The sequence below is a fragment of the Dysidea avara genome, chromosome 8, assembly GCF_963678975.1.
Source record: "Dysidea avara chromosome 8, odDysAvar1.4, whole genome shotgun sequence".
In the NCBI taxonomy this organism is placed as follows: domain Eukaryota; kingdom Metazoa; phylum Porifera; class Demospongiae; order Dictyoceratida; family Dysideidae; genus Dysidea; species Dysidea avara.
Window position 1 is genome coordinate 35,050,442 of NC_089279.1, and position 11,559 is coordinate 35,062,000.

Here is an 11,559-nt window from a genome sequence, read left to right on the forward strand (position 1 = left end):
CCTTTAATTCAGGTAGTAATTTATATTTTCAATGCTGGGCCATTTGGGCCTGATGTACATATTAACCTTTAAACCTGTAAAACTATTTGGGAATGTGTGTTTCCACAAATATGGGCAGGCGTGGCCACACTACATGTAGGTGGGGTAACTTAATTCTTACAGCCTAAAACTACACATTAATTATATTCACTGGAAGGTTAAATGAACATAATAACTACAGTGGTTTGTTATGAAGCAATGAACAACAGCAAGTCATGTCTCTGTGTTTCAACATTCTTGCCACTGTTTCAACATTCTTGCCACATGTTAAATTTGGATCGTGGGTTTATAAACTCTCATGAGTTATATTTGGCCTGATAGAAAATTTAACGGCAAATCGTACAGAACTTGTAACAAGGTAATAAGCAACTGCCATCAAGTTATGGACCATTTTATAAAGGTACATACAGTGTAAAGGGTATTTGTGTGTTTCCTTGCTGAAAAGTTATTTACACAGTTAGTTTTGGCCTCAACATTTAGCGTAAGGCACAATAGGCTCCTTGTACATACAGGATATGTAAAGACAAAAGAAGCATAATGGCTCCACTGGTAGTACAAGGAGAGAGTATCTAACTGGAATACATCCAGGAAAATTACTGAGTCAAGAAACCATTAAGCCTGTTCATAGTTCATAGAATAAAGCCTTGACCTTATTAACACTAGTAAGCACTTATCAACACTTGTATCACCAGAAGAAGTATTAATTTGATCAAAGGTAAACTTGATTTTGTACAGGCTATGTTGGAAGTTGGATACTCTCTCCCTTACTTATATTATGAACTCTTGCCATAACCTTTTTATCTCATTACAGCATCACGCTACCCAGTGATGATGATGGAGAAGTGTTGGTAGGCTATTCGAAGAATGTCATCACCAGTGATACCATGAAGTTGTTTAATTTGGTAGGTGTTAATTGGAGTGGCTGATGCTTATGTGTCACAGGAGGTTGGGTCATATCATCCATCTCCTAAAAAAATGTTTACAACACTTCACTATGAATTCCTGAACATTGTATGTCCCAGGTAGCAGCCACTCCAACCGAATTGGTTAAGCTATACAAAATCCATACTATTGTATACTTCTCAGTGATGGTTGGTTGATCACATATTGTGACATTGTATTTGACTAATACAGTGTACCAATTGACTCTGGAATTACTGTATAGTAAAAAAACTTTGGCGGTAAAAAAGTGTGTCAAAACCCCTCTGTTGAAAAAATTGGCAGAAAAAACTTTGACGATTGAAATAATATTAGCCAAAGTTTTTACTCAATGGTACGTAAGGATAACGACAAGGTGTCAACTCATCAGTTACGTAGAGTAGTAAGTGGTAGCTAGCGTTGTTTTTGTAGCAGTACTTTTTAGCTACTGATCTAACAATGTGCTAGCAAAGGCGTGCTTCGCTATCTCCTGCGATACCGAGAGTAACCGTATTTACTTTTTCAGTAGCAGAGGTTATCACATATATCAAAGTATTTGGTCAAATCCATCGCGAGATGATGAACTAGCTGACGTGCGAATGGGAAGCCGGTTGGAAATGCTATCCCTAGGACTGGCTGGAGTGCTTGCAACTGTGCAACACATTTCGAAGATCTCCAAAGTCAGGTCGATCTTTATTGCATGGTGGTACGAGCTGACCTTCATCTCAAGTTCTAGTTACTCAATGTGCTCATGTGATCATCTAAAATCTAAAATAATTGGCGAAAAAAACTTTGGCAAATTGAATGCTATTCGCCAAAGTTTTTTACTGCCAAAGTTTTTTACTATACAGTAATGTTCTCTTGTATTACAGCCAAGTCTCACAATGTGGAGGGGATGAGATTCTGGTGACAAGATCAACTTTACTGAGGTGGGTTATAGTTGTATGTTTAGTTGGTGGTTTGATAATATGCACAGATTATACTTTCTGATATTGTATTGTTGCTGTGCTCATTTGTTACAGCCCCTAATAAGTGTCATAAACTATTACACACACACACACACACACACACACACACACACACACACACACACACACGCACACACATATATGCACTTACTAATACATGTGTTGCACAGGACAGAGCTGTACTCCATATTGCTCTAAGGAACAGGTCTAATACTCCAATATGGGTGGATAGGAAAAATGTGAGTGTTGTCATGGTGATAGTGTCTCATGATGTCATCATCAGGTGATGCCGGATGTCAATCGTGTGTTGGATCACATGCAACAATTTAGTGAGGTGAGTGATAATACAATGTCATGTGTACATGCATCTGAAGGGGAATTTCCCTCTGAGTAAATTTATTTTTGTGCAGATTACTGCAATTGTGTTCATATAACAAAACACACACATAGGTACCCCAGTATATATACCTTATGGTGCATATTGACATTTTGACCAACTGAAAATTTCAGAAAACTGGTATTTGAATTAAATGAGGTTCCACTGCAACATAAACTATAACGTGTGATTGACCACATGTGTCTGTATACTGATAACACATGTGTACACACTAGACACACCCTCACCTTTCCAGGCTCCACTTCGTACACTCTAAACAGTAAACAATACACCACATGTTATCATGAACCAAACACAGTGACAACAATGAGACTGATTATTCTATTAGAGTAATTAAAGAAGTTTTGTAATCACTGTCCCACTAGGGACCTCCTAAATTCTGTGTTGTAAAATGTTAAAAACCTCGAGGCCAGAGTTATCAACTTCAAGTTCCACTAAACATACTCTACACAACATTACATCACACACTCTTGTTCCCCTACAGGTTTCTCTCAAATCACTGATGTTATCAATATTGGAATTGGTGGATCTGACCTAGTGAGTGTACTAGTGTGGTAGTGTACTAGTGTGGTAGTGTACTAGTGTGGTAGTGTACTAGTGTGGTAGTGTGGTAGTGTACTAGTGTGGTAGTGTAGTAGTGTGGTAGTGTAGTAGTGTGATAGTGTACTAGTGTGGTAGTGTACTAGTGTGGTAGTGTACTAGTGTGGTAGTGTACTAGTGTGGTAGTGTACTAGTGTGGTAGTGTACTAGTGTGGTAGTGTACTAGTGTGGTAGTGTACTAGTGTGGTAGTGTACTAGTGTGGTAGTGTACTAGTGTGGTAGTGTACTAGTGTACTAGTGTGGTAGTGTACTAGTGTACTAGTGTGGTAGTGTACTAGTGTGGTAGTGTACTAGTGTGGTAGTGTACTAGTGTGGTAGTGTACTAGTGTGGTAGTGTACTAGTGTGGTAGTGTACTAGTGTGGTAGTGTACTAGTGTGGTAGTGTATAGGGCTGAGCGACACTGCCATTTTAGTATCACGATCAATACTAAAGCCACTATTCACGATACTGAATAGTTCACAATACTTACAAATAAGTCAATCATAGCTGATGCTATGTAGTGTATTGCTCAGTCTTCCTGCAGGAATTCTTTAAAGGTAGCATTGAACTAGCCACCATCATCCTTGTTTATAGTAACAGTTATTGTAACACATGCTTTGAGGTTATGTTATGGTGTTCACACCTCTCTGCAGGGGTAACCAGGTTATGGGGATCCTTAGCCTAACAAAATGACAGTAATGTACAAACATGGTATCACGATAGTTAATAACAAATATCGTGATATCGATACTTTCAAAATATCGTGATATATTGTTAAAACGATAATATCGCTCAGTCCTAGTAGTGTACTCATTTTAGTAATGGGACCAAGGGTAGCTCTAAGAGGAGGTGAGTGAAAGGTTATCCCTTTAAAGTTCACATAGGTATGTCCTACAGCTGTAGTATTCGCATGTATAAAAATATTCCCTTAGCAGACTTGAACAAGCATGATGTGTGTCTCTAGCTACGGAAACCTAGTTTTTTTGTTTTTTTTCTGCAGCTTATTGTTATACTAGGCTATTGTAGATGTAGTTTAAATGATGGAGCTCTTGTTCACCACACTCCTTCCTGTCTGAGTTGAAATACTACTGAAGTAGCTCCTGTATCATTCCGTATTTCATCCTGTGGTAATACATGCACTATTGGTCGGCTGCTCTTGAAATCTCCCGGAAGACAAAATCCCCACACAAAAGAAAACTACCGGCATTAGTAGCATTATTTTACGTATATAGATTACATACCTGTACCCATTAATACCAGTAACTAGGAATGACATTGTTTCCTTTCCTTTGTAATTGCCAGTTCTTCCACTCACAGTAAAAGCATGTCTTCTGCCATTAGCCAAAGTTTGAACAATCGATAGCACATGCACAATGATTACACACGATACTGTAATTACTTGAATTTTTGTGACTGCTCTATTAGAGTATATTGATCTTTCTGTATTCTATTGCTTTCAGTTCCTGTTCAAGGTTCAAGAGGGTCTTGAGACCCCAAACTGCTCCTAAATGGGACCACTGACATGTAAATAGCCGTTGTTCATTTTATGAGGCAGTGTTGCTACATAACACACTTTAGAACTTGTTGTTTAATATCATAATCTCCTTTTATCACGGGCACTGATACTCCTTTGAACTCTAAATACTTGCCATTGTCGATGTTGTCATGATGTTGTACACTGTAATTGCTACACCATATCGGCCTAATGTATTTCGCGGACTGGACTCGCACACTGAGCTGGAAACAGCTTTTAAACAATAATTACCTGAATGGCTCAGATCACAGAGTGGTCGCCAGCTATTCTGGATTACATGAGGAATGTGAGGTGAACCTATCAATGTGTTTGGCCTAGTTTTCCATATTTCAGCAAGTTTGTAGAACAAAAAAAAACAAACAATAATGATGTCACGTCCGGTACCCTATAAGTATTGTCGCGTGATCACTCCCATCAGTCGTTTTCTGGCTCCAACTGTAAACTATAATGCTGGAAGGAGTGAAGTTAAATAAATTGGGATACATTGCTCTCGGAAAGTAGAGAGACTCTGCTCTCAGTAATTAGAGAGACTCTGCTCTCAAGTCCCAACATATCAAGGGTTGGGGTTGGGTGGGACATTGATATGTTCACCTCACATTCCTCATGTAATCCAGAATAGCTGGTGACCACTCTGTGATCTGAGCCATTCAGGTAATTACATTTCGGTATGTTCAGATCACATATCAATGTGATGTTTGTAGCAAAGCTGTGGGAGCAGATAACACTGAAACTCCAACAGCATTTGTATTAGTAGGTTTATAGTAGAAACGTTGGAAAACAGACTCTGAACTCCAGTTTGCTGCCTCCATTATTTGGTTTGTTGTCACCGGAGGAGGCTGCTGCTGAGACAGAAGCACTTCTAACAGAATGAGCTTTGAAGTTGTCAGTATCAATGCCAGCCAAGTTTAGCATGGCTAGAATCCACCTAGCCACTGAGGAGGATGAAATAGGATTATGTGGCTTAATGTAAGACAAGAAGAGTTTGGTCTTCCTGTCTGATCCCATGCCTCTGTAGGACTGTCCTGGAGATATACTCAGATAGTGATTCTTTAGGGCAGAGATTCTTATCTGCAGGGAAGGCTGGAAACACAAATGGAGCAGCTGGTTTAGATGGTCTGGATTGTTTAGCCAGAGTACTAGGTTTGAATTCCACACCATCAGGTAGAGATTTCATGTATCTCAGATCAAGGTTGGAGAGGTCGTGAGATCTTGATGGTCTTGTCAATGCTAGTAACATTACCAGTTTTAGTGAGAGTGACTTAAGGGGTAAGGAACCATTCTCTCCCATTGCAGTTATGTACCTTGTGACGATAGACACATCCCACATGGTGGAGTATTTCGGTTGGGGAGGCCTTTGGTTGAAGGGCCCTCCTTTCATTAGCCTAACAATTGTGGGGTGCTGACCCACAGGACAGCCATCCACCTGTTCATGAGTTGTGGAGATCGATGACCTGTATGAGTTTAATGATCTGTACTGGTAGCCGTTTTGGTATAGCTCTGCTAGGAAATTGGCCACATCGCTTATAGGGCCACAAATGGGATCTCTATTCCGTTCACTACACAAGCTTGCCCATTTCCTGAAGCATGAGTCATATGACTTTGATGACTTTTCCCTCCATGAGGACAGGACCAGGTCTGTAGCTGTTCCCGAAAGGTGGATACACTGGCATCTCTCCCTGATATGACCCACACGGCTAGTTGGGGTAGGATGTCTGGGAGGTGGTTCTGACACACTGGTTGTATCATCTCTGATGATTTGGGTACGAGGAGTGGTACTCTGACCAGTCTCTGTAGGAGCAGTGGGTACCAGGCTTGAGCTTTCCACACTGGAACCACTAGGATGAGCTCTGGAATGCTTTGACTGCATGTGTGTGACAGGACTCTGCCTATCATGTTCCAAGGAGGGTTCGCATAGATCTTCTGTGGAAGATCCGACCAAACCAGTGTGAATGCATCTGTTGCCATTGCCAGGGGGTCTGGCTTCCAGCTGACAAATGTTGGGAGTTGATTGGAGAGACGGCTTGCAAACAGGTCTGTTGACAAGGGACCCAGCTGAGAATTGATTCTCTGGAATATCTTGGGTGATAGTTTCCACTCTGACCTGTCTGACCATGCTCTGGACTCCCTGTCTGCAATGGAGTTCTTGACTCCTGGTAGGTGTTGAGCTTCTAAAGAGATGTTCCTCTCCATGCACCACAACCACAGGTTTTTGCCAGGTGTGAGAGTGTTGGGGACACTGTCCCTCCTTTCCTGTTGATGTACGCCACTGCAGTTGTGTTGTCTATCCTCAGAAGAACTGAGATGCCTGATCTCTCTTTGGCAAAGGTTTGAATTGCCAGAGTTGCTGCCAAAAGTTCCAGGCAGTTGATGTGTAAGGTCTGTTCCTGAGGAGACCAGGGACCTCTGGTTAATTTCCCCTCACAGGTCGCTCCCCAGCCCTGCAGTGAAGCATCGGAGTCTATTACTATCATGGGGGCTGGAGAGATCAAGCTTCTCCCATTCCAGGAGGTGAGATGGTGTTCCCACCATTGCAGGTCCTCTGTTGCCTGTGGGGATAGTGTGATTGTTGACTGGTAGTCCTGAGAGTTGGCTGATAGGGTCTGTCTGAGACACATCTGTAGTGAGCGACAGAACAGCGGTGCCATTTGGAGAGCTGGACTGGTTGCATTCAGCTTGCCTAGGAACTGAGCTAGTGATCGAGCTGGGGCATTTGGGGTGGCCAGAAGGTGCCGAGCTTCGGTTCTGATCTTCTTTATTTTCTCTCCTGGAAGTTTTAGCTCCATGGACTGTGAGTTCACAGTCATTCCAAGGAATTCGATTTGCTGACAAGGGGTTAGTATGGTTTTGGTTGTTGATGACAAACCCCAGATTCTCCAGGAGAAAGAGTGCTATGTATGTGTGCTCTTGGATTAGCTGTACTGAACTGGCCATGAGGAGCATGTCGTCCATGTAGATCACTAGCGTGATGCCCAAGGTTCTCAGAAGCTCTATAGCAGGTTTGAGGACCTTTGTGAACACCCTCGGAGCAGTGCATAGCCCGAAGGGGAGACATAGAAACTGGAATGACTCTGCATTCACTTTGAAGAGGAGGAGATGGCGGAATTGTTGTGCTACTGGTACCATAAAGAAGGCATCCTTCAGGTCTACCTTCTTCATCCAGTCTCCCTTCTGAAGAAGGGATTTCACTGTGCGAAGGCTCTCCATTTTGAAGTGCTCTGACCTCACATGGTTGTTTAGCCTTTTTAGGTTGATAACTGGTCTCTGACCACCATCTTTCTTGGGCACCATAAACATGCTGGAGTAGAAGCCCATTATCTGGGGAGGGACTGTTTCTATGGCTTGTTTCTCCAGCAAGGTTTGTATCTCCTCCTGCAGCAAGGTCTGGTTCTCTGATGAAAAGTGAGGGCTGTGAGGTATGGCCTCTTGTTTGGGAGCTGATAAGAAGGGGATGTGATAGCCCTCTGTCACTGTCTGCAAGACCCACTCCCACTGGTCCTTGGTCAGCGCTCTCCAATTCGGAATGAATAGACTGAGTCTGCCAGCAAACAATTTGTGAGACCTGACTATCACAGCTGCCATTGGTGAGATGCCTTGCTTGAGGAACCCCAGCCAAGGGGGAGACTGCCATTTACAGTTCGTGTGCAGTATTGGCATGCCCATGAGAAGTGGGTTGTGATCTGCTGTGACTGGTGCAATCTCTGGCACCATGTGTGGTGGTGGGTCTATCCCCTTGGCGATGGGTGGAATCTCTGCCACTCTTGTGTGGGTTGGTGAGTCTATCTCCATTGTATCTGATACAATCTCTGGCATCACCACCTGATGTAATTTTGGTGGGGTGGTCTTCAACACCTCTGGTGTGGATTGCCTCTGAGAGATCTCTCCCCCTCCTTGAATTGTGCATGCTAAGTGCTGAGTACTGTTCACAATGTTTAATGATTTTTGAAAAGGTATTGTACACAATACAGTGTTCAGTTTTTGGCAGGCTTTCTTGACGTTCTTGTGTCTCTTGCTGGAGAGTGTCTTGGAAAAGGCGTCTTGTATCACCCTGGCGGTAGTGTCTGAGATTTTCGAAGACTCCCCCCTCGGAATCGGACTCCTCTGATGACCAGTAGATGATCTCGTCGTAGTCCAGGGGGTCATTAGTTACGGAGCGTTCGTCCCATGGTATAGGGTCTGTGTGACTCTGCGCACTGCCGTCCTTGGGTACCTCACGGGTTGGTTGTGGCTCTGCGCGGTGACGGGGGGCTCTGCGTCGTGGCCGAGACTCTGCTCGGGTAGCCCGTTTACACATGCGAGACTCTGCTCGCTGCCAGTTTGGGCCTGCGGGGTGGCTGATTCTAAGTGGGAGACCCGCTGTGACACAGTATTTAAGCTCCCATGAAGTGACTGAAATTCTGCTGCCATCTGATCCCGAAGGGTGGTCAACATCGTAGAGACGCCGGCAAAATCGTCCGAAGATCTCTGCCGGTGATGGCGACTGTGCCGCTTCTTCTTGTTCTTGTGATGGTGACGATCCAGTAAAGAGCTAGTTGACATCGTGCTACACGTGTTGCTGAGCAAGAAATAAGGCCGGTGGGAGTGATTACGCGACAGTACTTATAGGGTACCGGACGTGACATCACTATTGTTGTTTTTTTTGTTCTACAAACTTGCTGAAATATGGAAAACTAGGCCAAACACATTGATATATGTAATCCAGGCATTATCCATCTCTTGCAACACTGGAGACACCACTATCAAGCTACAACTACTGATACTGCTCTTCCTTACAGGTATAAACAAACTAGTGATGCACTAATTAATTAGAATACACTTACGGTACATGAGTACTAGCAGTGATAAAGTGTGGTAGAGGCTATTGTTGTAGCTTAGATGTTTTTCCTTTATTGCTTTAGCACTAGTTCTAGGGTTGTAGAGATGAGCCAGTAATAATTCTTAGCAGGGTAGCTATAGGTGGCACTGCCCAGCGAGGTGATGGGGCTATGCAAATGAACTAACTCATCACTACAGTCCTAACACTAGTGCTAAGTACTGGAGCAACAAAGGAAAAACAGCTGAGCTACAACAATAACCTCTATCACACTTTATCACTGCTAGTACTCGTGTATCGTAAGTGTATTCTAATAAAGTAGTGCACGTGCTAGTTTGTTAACTTGTAAGGAAGAGCAGTATCAGCAGTTGTAGCTTGATAGTGGTGTCTCCAGTGTTTCAAGAGATGGATAATGCCTGGATTATTGTTTAAAAGCTGTTTCCAGCTCAGTGCGTGAGTCCAGTCTGCGAAATACGTTAGGCCCACTGTATCTATCATATTACACACTGTATGTAGACCATTTGTGTGTTACAAAATGATCCAATAGTGCTGTTTGTGTATATACGTAAATATTTTGAGATGGTTCAAAATCTCCTATTAGAATAGCTGAAACTTAATCCATAAATGTAAAGATTCTCTAATCCATTTTTTAATATCTGAGCCTATTTATCCCATGTTGAACTGTCATTACATGTATTAGGGTCCACTAATGGTTACCAAGGTACTGAAGCCATACTGTACTGGTGGTCCGAGGGCTCCAACATCAAAGCAACTCATCTTTCAAAGACCATAGCAACCCTGTCACCAGAGACTACAATGTTTATCATTGCCTCTAAGGTAACTTGCTCACATGATCTTGTAACATGTGATGTGTGTATGGTCAAGAAAGTGTATGTATCATTCTTGTATTGTTACCATACTATATACAGAGACCTAGTCACTGTGTAGTATGGTGTAAACCAGCCAAGTTAAAAATCCCCAAAATGTGTGCAAACTGACCTAACTACCATCCGGAAATTGTAGCCAAATTAAAACAGAGTGAAGACACAATATGGTTTCTCCATTTCAGATATGTAAGTCTCAGCAAAAACCTGCATAGCTCGCACAATTTTTGAATTTCTTTTTAGTCAGTGTTCAAGGAATGGGTTACCAAAGTCTCAGCTTATTGTGGTGAGTAGTTTTGGAATTGTAATGCTGGACAGTAAGAAGAGCAAAGATATTAATTTGTACAGTGACTACATTGAAAATAAACTAGTGTTTGAATTTGTAGCTACAGATTATAACACTTAAAATGTTTAAATACACCAAATTATACTTTTATCCAAATAGTCACTTGCACATACATGTACAAACGTGAAGTCATTTTAAATAAAGAAATGACGCCAATCTTGTTTTCTGTTTACTGCATCGTAAATAAACACATATAACATGTAGCTATAGGAGCGAAAAAAAAGTATTCCAACTCTTACAAGAAGACAAATAAGATGGCCTACAGTGTAGATTAAATTAACAGATCTACTTCTCTGAGTAATATGACTTGATTAAAACCGTAGCATGTTAATATTTCTTAAAAAATTGTTTTAAAATGTATACTTGTGCAAACTACGCATGAGACAGTCAATGTGTACAACCAAGCCCATCTCAAGTACTGTCTCCCCAGTTGCTTTGTATCAAAAGCACCCCTTACTTTTATATGAGCAGTTTTAGGATTCCTGGCTGGTTTTTGTAAGTTGGTACGTATATATTGTGTATTGATTCAAGCAGATTTGTGTACTTGTTTGTATACTCCTAGACATTCACAATTGGAGACGATCACTAATGCCACCTCAGCGAAGGAGTGGTTGTTTAAAGCTGCTAATAGTGATGTGGGTAGTTGTGTAATTATTTTATCATGCTCATATACAGTGTGTCTGTAGGTGAGTGCAGTAGCCAAACACTTTGTGGCACTATCGACTAATGAGGTATGTTGTGTAGTGTGTTGTGTAGTGTGTTGTGTTATGTAGTGCGCTGTGTTATGTAGTGTGTTGTGTAATGTATTATGTACTGTGTTGTGTAATGTGTTGTGTAGTGTGTTGCAGCTTTGCTTATGCTTTTATTGCTTTTGTGTATATAATTACTACAATTTTGTGGTGTTCAGGAGCTCATAAGTGCCACAAGGCATTTCTTGCCTTCAGTGTTATAGGCTTGTGTTTTTATACTTGTTAACAGCACACAAGATGTTATTACATTATGTGTTTGTTGATGTTGTATTATAGGCTAAAGTGACAGAGTTTGGAATCACCAAGGAAAATATGTTTGAATTTTGGGATGTGA

General features: G+C 41.8%; 1 protein-coding gene across 2 annotated transcripts in view; it reads left to right on the forward strand.

Annotated features, from left to right (window-relative positions):
* The window catches only part of LOC136262672 (centrosomal protein of 76 kDa-like), a 35,001-nt gene that overhangs the window by 963 nt on the left and 22,479 nt on the right, over positions 1-11,559 (forward strand). For both annotated transcript variants that reach the window (XM_066057046.1, XM_066057045.1), the window contains exons 2-10: positions 851-941; positions 1,830-1,886; positions 2,096-2,164; positions 2,209-2,259; positions 2,807-2,859; positions 9,947-10,083; positions 11,039-11,111; positions 11,163-11,207; positions 11,502-11,555. The gene's annotated coding sequence lies outside the window, so the exon portion shown is untranslated. The remainder of the gene's footprint in view (positions 1-850; positions 942-1,829; positions 1,887-2,095; positions 2,165-2,208; positions 2,260-2,806; positions 2,860-9,946; positions 10,084-11,038; positions 11,112-11,162; positions 11,208-11,501; positions 11,556-11,559) is intronic.